Source organism: Polyodon spathula, chromosome 9, assembly GCF_017654505.1.
Source record: "Polyodon spathula isolate WHYD16114869_AA chromosome 9, ASM1765450v1, whole genome shotgun sequence".
NCBI classification, from domain to species: domain Eukaryota; kingdom Metazoa; phylum Chordata; class Actinopteri; order Acipenseriformes; family Polyodontidae; genus Polyodon; species Polyodon spathula.
Window position 1 is genome coordinate 79,968 of NC_054542.1, and position 15,442 is coordinate 95,409.

Genomic DNA, 15,442 nt, shown 5'->3' on the forward strand with positions numbered 1-15,442 from the left:
CTCGTCTTCGTACATGGTCTGAGATCCGTAACACTTTTAGGAAAGCATTCAGGTTTTGCATGCCAGGGAATGGAAACAGCAAAACTATTACTGGAATCTTAGTGCGAGAACAGTGTACAAATTAGTGAATCCCCAAGAGATATTCAACAACTCCCAAGCTCAGCGTTAAAGCAAAAACTGAAGATCGAAGTCCTCGGTCTTAATAAGAATGGTGCTGACTTCTAAAGCCATTGCCTGGTCTTTCTTCAGGCAGCTAGCTTATGTTTGCAGACTGCTAAGAAATCCCTTTCTGCAATGTGTCTCCCTGGCTCCCCCAACCCCCCTCTCTGTTTCCAGTTGAAAAAAGACAGGAACGCAGCTTGCTTAGCAGTGTGACACACATCACACACAGGTCCTTGTTGTGAGTATAAAGTTCTAGTTCAGGCAGTCTTCTCAGAGTCCCAAAGCTGGGGGGCTCAACATCATCTCTTCAGTTCAACTCCCTCAGTAGACTCATAGTTTTCTGACCAGCCTTCTCTGCTCAGCTCTGATTTCAGCAATGAGGCTGAGCCTTAATCAAATACTGTGAGCCACAGCTGGGGAAAACAATCTGCAGGATATCTCTGTTGCCATGCATAGCTTTTTCCATTGGATATTTTGTGAATGTTCGCAAACCAAAAAGGGGGATCATTTTGTATTGAAAATTAATATACAGAATACACAGTGCACAATGTGCATATTACTTGGCAGTGGCCCAAATACAGATGGCCCAAATGCAAAGCAAATAATAAAACAGTGAACAATATAAAACTGCAGGATAGAGCATTTACACTATCATTCTTGCTTGCATTTTTCTAGTGTTATACTGTTACAAGGATCTGTTTTATTTACAGTTGTCTTTGCACTAGTTTCAATAAATCTAAGAAAAGTGTGCAGTATCAATTGCTCACATAAGAGTTTACCATTATAGCTTTGTTATATACCACACACTACAGTACACATATACACTTGCCTGTGCTAAACAGTAACCTGCTCTTACTAGCCAGTAAACTCCAGAAAATAAATCTTTTTCTCAATACATTTAAATGACAAAGGCACCCTGAAGTTCATTCAGTTACCTGGTCGGGTGCATTTTTATTTTTATTTTCCAAATGATAAAGGACATTTAATTTATGATACATATATATATATATATATATATATATATATATATATATATATATATTATATATATATATATATATATATATATATATCGGAACATGTAATATATATATATATATATATATATATATATATATATATATATATATATATATATATATATATATATATACGCATATATGGATATATATATATAATATAATACATTTAGGAAACGTCGATTTTTAATGCAATCCTTTGCAGCTAAAAATATTGAATTATTAACATCTATTAACACAAAAAGGGCCACATGTGAACAAGTATGTTTAATCCATAATACAATATGCTATTAATGAATATTAACAAATGGACACCGACATTTTCAATATACAATTCTTTTTAAAGATTCATGAAGTGAAAAAAAGCTCAGGTCAGACATATATGTTAATAAGAACACTTTTTCTACGAATTGTAATACATGTAAACATGTGATACTGAAAAATGTCATAATTCAAACAGATACCAAAGTAATAGGTGTTATGACAACACATTTGAGAATGTTTTGAATACTTAAATTAATGCTATGTATCCTAAATCAAAAACTATTAAGAAGGATTGAGGATGTGGTTATCCAGTGTTATGTAGCCTTTATGAATTTGTTTTGAATGCTACACTCAAATAATCGATTACCTAATGTATAAACCTAAATGAACATAATGCAAATTAATTGCCATAATAGACATGTTCTTGGAAAATGTCATGTGTTATTTTATTTACAATAGGTTTTATAATTGTGTGGTTTGAGGTGTGAAATTGATTTGTGATGTTCACAGATGAATGAAAATAGTGTATGCTAATAGTTGTGTAAACACATTTTATTACTGTTTACCTAACCTTTCTAGCGTTCACTTCAGCACCTCATTAAAAGATGTTTAATCGTCATGGATAGAATTAACAGCATTGAAATCTATCTATTTGAGGATTGATTAATTACAATTTTAAAGAGAACATGCAGCTACATTTTCTTTAATTTAATTGCGTTGTCATACAAATCTAACAGATACAATATAAATGAAATAACTCTTTAAATACAGTACATTCAAGATTAAACCAGAGGCAGTAATGTTTAATCTTATTAGAATGCCATTTTAAGCATGGCCTTTGAAATACATTTCATTTAACAGTTTTACTTCATGCACTTTGCTGTCATGATAATTCAACATTAAAACAGCAGAGCATCCTTCATTTTATACGCTTATAAATATGGTACTGCATTTGTAAAAGAAGATTTTTTTTAAATGATTAAAAAGTGGAGAAAAGAGTTTCATTTCGCCTGCGGGAGAACACATGTGGTCACATCACTCGTAGGTTTTTGCCTATAAAAATAAATCAGGACTGCCAGGTTGCAGTGTAAAACATTTAAAGGTTAAAAAGGGAGTACAGAGACCCTACAATACAGGCAACGTATTTACATTTTATGCATTTCGAAAACAAAGCTTGCATTCAGGATTTGGTTGTAAACTGTTCCAATGCTCTCTGTGTGGGACATATTCCTTGAATATGATTGTAACAGGGCGATCAGCCCTGTACAGTTTGTGCATTTATTTTTAGAACAGGGTCTCCCCCTCCGCCCCTTTGTCGTGTTATTTTGTGTTTTGTATTATGATTTATTTATTGTATTTGGGTATTATTACATATGACGGTGAGGAGCCGTAGTGTTTGTTTGGTAAAGTGGATGGGAAGCCCCGCAGATTGTGGCCGAGCGGTAATAGAAATATTACAAACTAGTTAAACCCCTCGGCCAAGGTATAAAAAGCCTGCAGCTCTCCATGTTCGAGGTGGGGTGTTCAAGAGGCAGAACGAGAGCAAGAGAGGAGAGAGAAGAGAGAAATTTAAAAATAATAAAGTTGATCAGTAAAGGCTATTGCCCAGCCCAATCGTATTTTGTGTTTGTGGTTTGTTTTTGTTTGAATATTTGTTTTGCTCGGTGAGCAGTGTGTGTTTTTCTGTTTAAACCTGTTATTTTATTTTTGTATTTAAATAAACGGCGCATGGCACGTCTTGCACTGCAGTACTACCTGGTTTGTTTTCCTTCCTGCTTCTGGCCTGATGTCACCACTGGTCGTCCTGTCACAATGATAATAATACATGAACGTGTATTGGAAACATTACTGGATTAATTAATGAAACTGTGTGTCTTGAGAAACAGGACAAACTGCTGTGTCGTGAAAAGAGGGCCTCTTCCTTGCAGACATACTGAACTATGTGACCTACTGGTTAGGTGACCATTGCCTGAACTGGATTAGGCTGAGCGGACAGTTGAATTATATACAGATAATTCACACTTGCAAAAACAATCGTTTTGACACAAGGAAGACATAAATTAGCGATGTCCTAGTGGAAAAGAACATTAAAACTTCAAAGGACCGAGTTTTAAAAAGGCAAGTTACACAAATGATCTCATGAAATTGGCTATTTAGCAGAGTGAAAAGACTATAAATATCCAAGCAAAACTAAACATTTTGCGCTCCACATCGAATGCTAAACAAGGTTCTGTCACTTTGCTAAGCAAAGCTGCAACTCCGGGACTCTGCCTAAAAACAGACCCAAGACGGGACTCTGCCTGAACGGACCCAAGAAGAGGAAGCAAGCTGCATGCGAGTCACTACCACAAGCAACAAGACTGAGGCCCAGCCAGAAGACTGCAGTAAAACTTACAGATACTGTTATCAGACAAACCAGTCTGTGTCTGCTGTACACCTAAAACGATGTGATAAGATTGATTTAGTGTCTGGTTTATGAACATACAGACACAAAGAATTAAACTTGGAATTTAATTTGTAGTTGTTTTTCCCTTCCAATTGCATATAACAAACAGGGTTGGAATCAAACACCAGAGTGCTGTAAAGTAGTTGCTTTTCCCTCCTAGCAGCGTATAACATAATTGTAGAAGAGAAAATCATAGAGCAGTAAAGTAATAATTCTGCAAACCACATTTATCAAATACTGATTGCCGCAGTGTTGTTTGGTTTCTTGTGTGTTTTAACGGTGTATAAGCGTGGGCTGTGTAATTTTGACTTAAACCCAAGTTAGAAAAAATAGCCGTGTCTGTAGGTTCAGATTCAGACACTGAAGCCATGGTAGAGATGCCTAGATTGGAAGTTGCTTCCGAGCAGGAGCTATATGAATATTTGGTAGAGGTATTAAACAGGATACACCAGGGTTCCCAATCTAGGGGATCTTGTCATTTCTCCCACAGAGTTGAATCTCAGGAGGTCTCAGGAAAATGTGTTTCAGTAACTTAAAGTTAAGGCTGTGAGACCTATTAGTGCAATTGCTACTATAGCATATCTATCAACTAAAACGTTGTTATTGGCACAGGACAAATGTCAGGTGGTGCAGGAGAGATGTCAGGTTTTGAGGAGCAAAAATCAGGATTTGATTGGAAAACTTCAGGCTGTAACTGAAGAAAATCAGGCTTTCAGGCAAGAACATGCTAAGCTTAGAGACGAAACAGCAACCGAAATTCAAGATCTGAGGATTAGCCTGGATAGGTCAACTGTGTAACACAGAGCTTAACAAAGCAATGTGTAGGAATAATGAGGTGAATGGTGGTTTGATCAGTGAGAAGGCTGCATTAGAATACAGAATTGAAGAGTTGGAACATGAGAGAGCAATGGTAATGTGGGACAGAACTAAGGCTGATGCCAAGGAGACTGAGTTTGCAGCCCTGCCTCCCCGAAACCCAGAGGCTCACACCCCTGGGTTTCAATATCTCAGCAATACCTGCAATACATGCACAGAGGAGCCTGAGTTGTCACTACTGTCTCCAGAAGACCAGCACTAAGGCTTGTTTGCTGAACACTGAAACAAGCACAGTTTGTCTACTCTCTTACTGATTTAAAAGAACAAAATATAAATAGCAGATATATTCCCAACTCAGATACAAACCTAGTTCTAAACACTGGAAGCCCATTACACAACCCCCTGTGCCATTCACAAGCTTCCAGCAACAATGGAGCATCACCCTGAAGCTTGAAAGGTATGAGCCCAATTCCTGAGTGGTGTAAAGGTTCCGTGTAGATTCTCCAGCGGCCAAAACCTTTAATGTGGATCAAAGTGATCCAGATTTTGTAATGCTATATTTTGTGATCGAGATCACTTTTATGCGGTTTTTCAGAAAATGTCTCTGCTAGATTACATTTAACCTGATTTTTTTAAAGTTGGCTAGTTCTTAACAGTTTTTTTTTTTTTTTTTTTTTTTTTTTTTTTAAGAGGCGTTATTTATGATATAACCTAATTTAACAAAAGAAATACGATTGTGTTAATAATGATTAATACAAAACTTTATTATTTTTTTTTAAACAAAATCTAAATCACTTTTAATGTTAGTGCACATATAACGCATGCAAATAATGGTTATTTTATTTATGCCTACTTAGCAGAAATTAAATAGCTAAATCCAAATTGAATAAAAATAAAACTTTTGTCAGGATTCCAACATCTCTCAGACAAACTATAATGAGGCATATGTGAAGGCGTATGCATATGCTTTTTTTTAATTAAAACTGTACCACTAAATATTTTGATGGCATGGATACAAAACTTCAATAAATATTATATTCTAACACTCTATTTGGACATATTGTGTGTGTTTGCTATGACAATTCAAACAAAATATTGCTGTTCTATGATAACTTAGAAGCTAAATCCACCTCCGCAGTATGATCACAATTATCTTGGTATTTTGATAATTCTGCAAAACCCAATTGCAACTTTTGTGATTAAAAGTGCGATCGGATTACCAAAACGAAATCCAGATCACAGTAAACCCGATCGCATTTCGATGTTTTGAAAAACCCAATTGCACAATATAATCCAATTATCAAAGATTAGAAAAACTGGCCCCTGGAGTCACATTTATTGCTGGAGCCTTTTTCACTGGACTAATTGACAACCACATCCTACATTCCTCTATACACCTGTGGAAGGGTGGTGGGTAATTCACTGACACAGGAGACAGACAGGTGGATTTGGCAACACCGCACAGGTGCCCAGTTTTATTTCGGGGTGCCCTTTTTCAGTTTATCCCGCAGATGGCGCTGTGGGTCCGTGGTCTGATTTACCAACGATGGTAAATAGAACCATGGGCATACCAAGCGATGGTACACAATACCGGCGCCTTGCAGGTGCTCAAAGAAATAACAACGACAACAGAAGGCAAAAATAACAAAGGATAAAATAACACAATCACAAAACTACAAATAAAAGGTGCTGCACCCTGCAGCAATATCCCGGTCGCCGCTGCCGGCTACCTAGCCTGCTCTGTTATATTTTTAAGGGGTCTGCCCAAGGGTTCCCCGCTCTCACTGTCTCACTGTGACACTTCCGTGTCTTTTTCTCTCCCGGCTGGTTCTCGGTCCGTGACCAGCGTTTCCGCACTCTCAGCGAGTCTATAAGGGCAGACCTGAGGAAACAGCAGAGCGTTATTTTATAGGACCAACAATCACCCAAGACTCGCCTCTCAGCCATTCAGAGAGGGGGAAAGTCCACATACCCACTTTCCCATCTCCCCGTGTCACTGCCATGACTCACAGGCGATTGTTGGGCGACTGCCGCCCTCTTCCTGCAGCCCGTGAACACGCCAGCAGAGTCAGCACAGATCTCTCCCTGCTACAACACCCTTGTGGCAAAGTGGTGCGTGAATACAGGTAAGTACAGTGCAGAGAGGATTAATCACACAGACAATAATTAACAGGTGCAAGGATGTTTATTGAAATTATGTCAATGTCCAGAGCCTTATGACAAACACCTGTAAATAATAAATGATGGAAGTGAGTACAGTGGCGTGTATCACTTTGTTTGTAAAACTCCCACAAGTTTGACCCACAACCAAAAGTCCAGTTTAACACACCAACACTAAACACAAAACACAAACACAGTTCTTAGTGATAGTGAATAAGTGCTTGTGGTGTATTACAGTTCTCCGTGAAAATGAAGGGGTGAAAGTGATGTCCGGGTTTATGCTGGCTTTCACTACAGCTCCGGATCGTGCTACTGATAGTCTATTAAAAAACAGATAACATTGTGGCAATGTTGCCCCACCCGTGTGTATTTCGGTGTTGTATGTTGCGTGTGGTGTGTTAATGTTGGTGTATAGTCATTGGTACACGGGATATAAATGGTTCTGTGTAACGTGATTTTAAATGTATATTTGTATTAAGGCACAGTGATTGCACATCACTCCACGTGCAGATTAAAAAGTATATAGTGTGTGGACACAAGACAGCACTAATTTAATTCACGTGTTGTTGTACTGCGATTCCAATCGAATGATTGATTAGCAACCGAGTCTCGGTACAGCTGCATAAAAGCATCCATGTTTCACTCACTCGGGGTTGTGTCTTCGGTGAGTAGAGAATGGGATTGGAGACAGAGGTAATAGTAATTATAATAGCAGCTCACCGTGTTTGTCTGTGTAGTCCATTTTGTTTGTCTCTTTGTTTTGGCTACCAGTGCCGTGTCCTGTGTTTTGTTTGTCTTTCAAACCTTTTATTTTCTGTCTGTTCATTTAATAAATGCTGAGCGCAAGTAAGCGCTCAGCTTCACCAAACTCCACGTCTCTGTATCTGTTCTGTGTTGGTCCCCGTTTCTGGTCTGACGTCACCCAATACAGCCGTCTTTGTGACAGTTAACAAACACTAACAGACACAAGACAAAACTCACTATTCACAATACGGCAACACAGACTCCTTGTAGGTTTCAAACACTAACCATTTGCCAAGGAACAGATCACTTATACTATGCCCCCCCCCCCATTTATACCCTCGCTCATGACCTCTAGGTTAACGAGCGCATCCACTCCTCCAATCCTCAGATGCTACGCCGTCTCCCATCCGAGTCATTGAGCTTGGGTGCCATAGCTTAGCCCTCTTCCTAAATGACAAACTTCCACCTACCCTAAGGAATAAATTGTCATGCCATTTGATTAAGGGTACTCTGTTCCTTTTACACAGTGCCCTCACAGGTCGGGAGGGAGACCTAACACCAAGAATCATTCGATCTCTGTCTATATTCCACCTCATCTTTTTCATGATTCTCCTCCTCCTCCATGCAGTGGCTTCCTGTTCCTGGGGGTTGTACTGCAGCATCACTTCTGCCCTGTGAAACCATGATAGGCCTGAGAATCTGGTTCAGCACTGTGACTACAGGACCAAGACCTCTGGTTTGATTGGTTTACCTCCAGTATGGTCTGTTTTCATGTTCTTCATACAAGGACCCACATTTTGCACTAATTACATTTTCCATCTGGTCTTCTAATGGGCAAGAATACTTGTATCAAGCTTGGTTACTATATAGCTCAAGTTTGTGCATACTTGCTGTTTCGAATTCAGCAATTATGCAACATATATTTTGTCTCAGTTTTCCATTTGTTCAAAATTAACATGCAAGTACTGTACATTTATCTGGTACAATATGTGTGAGTGAAAACAGACCAAAACTAGCATTGAAAGCATATTAGCCCCATTGATTTGAATGTCAGAGAACATTTAACTTAAATTTACCAATCTATTCATCTTCATTCACTTGTGATTTATAGCTTTACACATGCTAAACACAGGTTTCCAGCCCGCTACAGATGAAGATGCATGGGCCGACAGATACATAGATAATTGAATAGAGAGAACAATTGAAAGACAGAAATGTTGTGTAAAATCTACACTTTTAAAAGATACAGAACATTATGTATTTTGTATTTCACATGTACTTCAGTTATTTAATCATTGTAGGAAAAAAAACAGCCACTAGGTTTGGTAGATATTTATGGTTCTTATGAGTAGGGCTGGGACAGTATAACATTTTCGCAGTATGTAAGTAAAAAATACCGTGGTAACCTTAATATCACAGTATACAGTACATCATGCATGTTTTCAAATAAAGGCTCAGAAGAAGAAAAACTAATAAAAATCATTTAAATTACCGTAAATCACAGAAATAAAACCAACAAAACACACTTCCTTTCATGGAATGATTTAAACATTTGGTATTTAGTATTTTACTAAAGTACGTTTCTTTTTTATAAAGAAAAAAAAAAGTTGTACACTCTCAATGTTATACTATAACAGTATTAAGCTCTATTATTTGCTCAAAAAGATGTGCTGAAGATTGTTTTTTAAAATATTTTAACGTATATAAATAAATAAATAATAAATAAATAAATACTTTGTTTAGCTGATGACAAACACAAACACAAAACATGTACCACAGGTTATTATTTAAGAGCAGCTATGAGTCGTTTACTTTTTCAACCAGATAAATAAAATATGTCTAGCAAAAAAAAAAAAAAAAAAAAGTATTTTAAAACAAGTTATTGCATTTACATTTACGACACTGCATAAGTAAGCTTCCAATGATTATTACACATGTGGAGTTTGTTAAAAAAAAAAAAAAAAAAAAAAAGATTTCTTCACTTACCTAAGAAAATTGGAATACTGTTACAACTAGTTTAAACAAAACTACGCTGATATAAGTAGGCTATCCTGCTGCAGTCGCGGGTCTGTTTTGTTAATTGGTCGTGTTCTTATAGCGCAGGTTTCCGCAGCTCTGCACAGTGCGGCACAGAATTTCGGAGATGCGCTGTAGACGTCACTCACCACCCACAGAAATCTGTGCAGATTCTGCATAGCCCAGCGCAGCTTTGAAATGTTACTGCGGGAGGCTGGCTGCGGCTGTGAACCAAAGGGACGATGCAAAGATCACGAGTGACCTGCTAATCGTAATGCAAAAAACCACTAAAACTACTGCTGCCACCTTGTTAGCGGAGGCGAACGACATTTTATCATTATACAATGAAGCCGTGAACAGCATTGTCAACGTTATATTAAATAAATCAATTATTTAAACAAACATAATGTACTAAATCCGTGTAAGTGATGTATAATTTTACAATATAGTTAATGTTAATCTATTACATTAAATTGACTGTTGATAATTGATACAAATGTAAAGACTGTATAGCGCCATGAAAAAAGTGTGCTGCGCTGCATTGTTTGGAGAAGGCGTTTCTCTGAAAGCTGCGTGTGACGTCGAAAAGACAGCAGCCAAGAGCAGCCGGCGCAGCAAGCTCTGGGTAACAGAACGCAGTGTTTTCTGCGTCGTTGACAGTTTCCATTATCAAAATACAATATCAGTTCACAAAAAAAGATTTTCCTCAGACACTTTGCTAAGGCTGCAAGTACCATTGGTTGAGATGGTTGAGGTTTAGAAGAAGCGTGTTTGCAATTGAAAAATGTGTTAACCGTTGTATAACCGAATTACGATAATTGCAGTTTAGAATAAAAGGAACGGTATTGGTACCGTAATGTACCTAAACCGCGGTAAACCGAAAAACCGGTATACCGACCCATCCCTGCTTACGAGCCAGTGTATTGCTGAATTTGTTGAATCTCTTCATCTTGTTGACGTGCGTTTTCCTGTAGTCTCTTACTCTGCTAAATTACATTAACTTTAAATTATATTTTCTTATTGTTGATGGTTGTTTTGTGTTTCATTCATTTTTTGATATACTTTATTTGGCCTGTGTTTGGTAGCAGTTTCCCAGCTCTGCTTGCTAGATTCAGTTTAACCAGATACAAGTGTTGTATCATTGTAAGCCAGTGCCATCCTGTGAAAACCTACAGTAATGTTTAGTGACAGCCATACAAAAGGACACTTGACTCACAGTAGTTCTTCACCAGCATGGACTGGCTATTGCACCTGCACTGACCTTGTTACAGTATGTGTATAGTGACATAGCATCTAGCAAATAGAACTGATCCTGAATGACAAAGCACCTTAAACAAATACAAATAAATACAATAAGTACATAAACTGAGTTATCAAGTTCAGGACATTTTGGATAATAAGTCCTTCAAACTGATCACATCAAAGGATACACTGTATTGACTGAAAGCTTTGATAAGAAATCCATGTTTATTTTAAACTTCATTTCACTTTCTCTCTTTTTACACCATTTGAGTCATTGCAATAACAACCGCTCTGAATCATTGCAAACATCAGCACAAGATAATATTTTCCATAAATCGCTGGTCAGCTTTCTAAAGCACGTCACAAGCACGAGTCAGTAGTGCGTAGCTTCACCTGTTTTAATAAGAAAATTCAAAACACTGTGCAACTAGGGCTCCATTTTAATCCATGTGCAATGGCACATTTTCTGGGAGGAATAGAACAATTTCAGCAGTATAAAACTAACAAGAATCTACTCAAAACAAAAAATGTAGAGACAGATTATTATCGTCGTTGTTTATTTTGTTTTGGTTTTTTTTAAACTAGGTATTAGGAGCTATTCAAGTATCGTTATACTGTGTCTCTGTTTCAGTGCAAGAAATACAACTATTGCTTTGCCATTTAGAGTCCCTTCATAAGTGTTGTTTTATGGCTTAGGATTTTCTTTCTTTTAAACTAACTGATGACTTCCTTAGTATGAATGCTTATCTGCAAAATGATTGAGTGCTTTTTATATAAACTGCAAATAACTTCTACTTCCCCCTCTGGGAATTCCCAGAAAATAAGACAATATGTTCTCTCAGTTAGTAATATCCTGGACCTTTCTTGTGTGAAATGAGACAAAATAAAATCAATACATTGTATTGCATTTTGGAACAAAAAAACACATTTTTCTTTAGAAATACCTGCCTTAGAGTGCCATATGAACACATGTTGCCCCTCTGAAAAGAATACTTGCTTATCTTATCAAAACAGATGAACTGAGGTAGGTTACACCATATTTAAAAGGAAGACTGAGCTCATAGCATTTGTAATAGTGGCTTTGAAGTGTAAAACACATGCAAATAAAATGTTAGCGACTTACAGACAAAAAGACAGCGACATACAAACAAATTTCAAAACAAACAACTTTGAAAACGGAAATGGAACACTTAACTGGGCGGGTGCTAGGTAGTGAAGGGAAACTGATCAGCGATTGGAGGAACAATCACTCAATTACTGTGATCTTGGACAGCAAACTGCATTGCCTTTGCCCAGTGCTTGGCATGTGAAGAGTGTAAAACTGTTCAGTCTACAACTATTACAAATAATGATTATTCACTATTTGTATTCAACACTATATTTAACACATTGCACTCACCTGGTGGGTATCCTCCTCAGTCTGGGACGGTTTTCCAACTTTATATCAGGTCCAACCCCAAGCCTGAACACCAGTAAGGTGTAAATAAATATGTAAAAGCTTAAATAAACGTTTAATTTATTATGTACAATTGTGGGTTGACATAGAGGAAGCACCATCTATCTATCTCAATAAAAAACAGTTTATACAGTGAGAAATGGGTGCTCTGCCTCATCTATCTCATTCATACATAAATGTGTCAGATTTATCACAGTGGAACTGAGAGGAACCAGAGCTTCACAAAGAGCTTGAAATATGGCACAGGGTTTTGAAGTACAGTATTAAAAGTATTGTAAAGTTAGTGTTTTATTTTGAGAATTAGAAACATGAATAATTACTATTGCAATAGACATGGATGTGGAATGCATTTCCATTGCATGTTCTGACCCCTGCAGGTGAGTGAGACAAGGTTAAAATCTCCTAAACTTTTTGTACAGTGGTTAAGATGCTCACAAGGGGAGTGCAAGGTCATCCACCAGCCTGAAATACATTATATTTTAGTCATCTTGAGTCTCATCCAGCTTTAATAATACATGTCCCACCCAAAATCCAAACAGCCACATTTATACCACCAGGACAGGCACAAAAAGTGCTAAATTTACAGAGGGGGCAGAAATTGAAAGCCGTTGGTCATAACTGTAAGACTCCCATTGACCATACACTCTTTCAGATGTTTCTGCTGATTAACAATAAATTACTTATCATAAATTAATAATCATAAATGTTTTTCATGGATAGTTATTACTAAGAACAGGGAGTCTTATTTATGATAGCCTACATCCTCTTCCAGGAGAGCCCTCCTATGATCCACAGTGACCCTTACTGAGAAAATCAGCCCTGCTGTGGTACTGGATTTTGCCCACTTTTGGACCTTAGCCAGCTGTTCACTTCATCTGGAGGAAAAACTACGAACCTTGTGACTGTGATAAGTGACTCCCTGTTTGAACACTTGGAATCATGCCAAATTTTCCAGGCTGAGCCTTAACACAAGGCCTCGGATGTTTATATAGTACTCATAAATTTCAGTCGACATTTTCAAGAAATGCTATACATTAGATGTTCAAAGTTATCAATGAACTCCCGGTAAAAGTTGAACCTGTTTTGAATTGCTTTTAACCTGACAAGCATGGACATTTTTTTTCAGTAATGTTTTGGGAATTGCATATGCGAGTACATCCCATCTACATTTGTTTTTTCAATTTCAACATGTTTTATTTTGAACTGAATGGCACCCCACTGAAGTATGCTATACCAAATGTTAGGCACATTCAAGGTTTAGACATCACACACACTAATTTAGTCAGGGAACCCCAAGAAATAAGACTTGTTTATAGCCGAGAAAGAATGCAGTAATTCTATTCAGTGCTTGGAAACACTTGCATACTTGCAGTATGCCATATTTAAGGAACAAGACGGTTCAGGGTGCACACTGTTATATCTCACCAGACACCTCAGTGAAAAGCTTTATGTCTTCAACCTCTGAAAACTGCAACCATTCACAATAATGCACACCATTGCACATCTCTTAAGTATAAGATAATTGACTCTGTTAATATGTCATATGCCATACAGCTTTTGACTTAGAGGTCCCTGTTCAAATCCCGGCTCACTCACAGACTCACTGTGTGACCCTGAGCAAGTCACTTAACCTCCTTGTGCTCTCTCTTTTGGGTGAGACATTGTTGTAAGTGACTCTGCAGCTGATGCACAGTTCACACACCCTAGTCTTTGTAAGTCACCTTGGATAAAGGCATCTGCTAAATAAACAAATAATAATAATAAAAAAAATAATACCTTGTCACAGAAGCACAAATTCAGTATTCTAATTGGTCTCCAGCAGCGCTCCCGATAAGCTGTGTAATGAGTGTTTTATGCATTGAAAAAATATGAATTATGCATGATTTTTAAATTGAATGTATAAAGAATATGCATAAGAATTTTGTTGCAGCACGGGTTGAGTTTGCATGTTATCAAGCTCAATGTACTTTGTTATTTCCCAATGTCTCAATGCTCAGTTATGAATACACAGGCATGCAGTAGCTAGAGAAAGAATAACAGCAATGCCAGGACAACTAATTGTAGCTTGCCTGGGAATTGCTAAAAACACTTGACCAATAAGTCTGGGTTTTCAACAACAACAAAAAAGCATACGGATGAATCCATTCATTTGCAAAGCGCGTTTTTGACTGGTGAATAAGTAACTGGATTCTTGATACTTAGGATTTCACAGCCTCGTTTTAGTCCCGCTCAGCGTAACCTAACAATTTACCTACCTGTCAACTGAATTTATGGAAAGTAAATCTTATCATAAATAAAATATTCTGTGTTTGAAGAGAGTCGGGATGCTCTATATTGTTATAGCAAGGTGATCAATAAGGAATTGTTTCTTTATTTGCATTAGTGCAGTAATGGTAGTTTTAAAAAAATTATATTATTATTTTGAAATGTTTAGGGACTGTTGACTTGGGAAGGGAAAACAACCATAAAAACTGTAACAGCCTAGTACTAGTGGAAGGCGACTCAGTGAACGTAGTGGCTAACTACATCGAGAGTAGCAACTTCCTGGACTATAATATTATTAAGGCAGGACTAAATGGCTGTGAAAGTTTTTTTTTTCGGGTGGAAAATGAGGAGAGTCACATGTAGAGTATTTATTTCACTCACCCAAAATTTATTTTATTCACATAGTGTCTTGTGAGTAAATTACTCAGTGACCCAAAACCTAATCTGGAGCGCTGGTCTCCATAATGGTGAGGGAACCCTTGAACGGATTATTGAAATTTATAAAAAGGAATGTTCGGATGTTGCACGCTGATTGGCTGCTGAGGGGTTTTAAACCGTGCATAAATATAGTTTAATGCACGGAACTTATTTTTGTCTAATTACAGTTTGATTAATAAATTATCAATACACAACGTATTAAACTCGCAACAGAGGCTGAGTATAGTTTTTTAATACTACTCTATCGTGCCTTATTACTTGTTTTTCTCTATTGTTTTCACTAAAAGCAGAACATATACAGTATATATATATATATATATATATATATATATATATATATATATATTACAGTTGCTAAGTTTTTAGCCATGTTTTAATGTTATTTTAGCCATTTTGGCTAGTTATCCCCTGTCG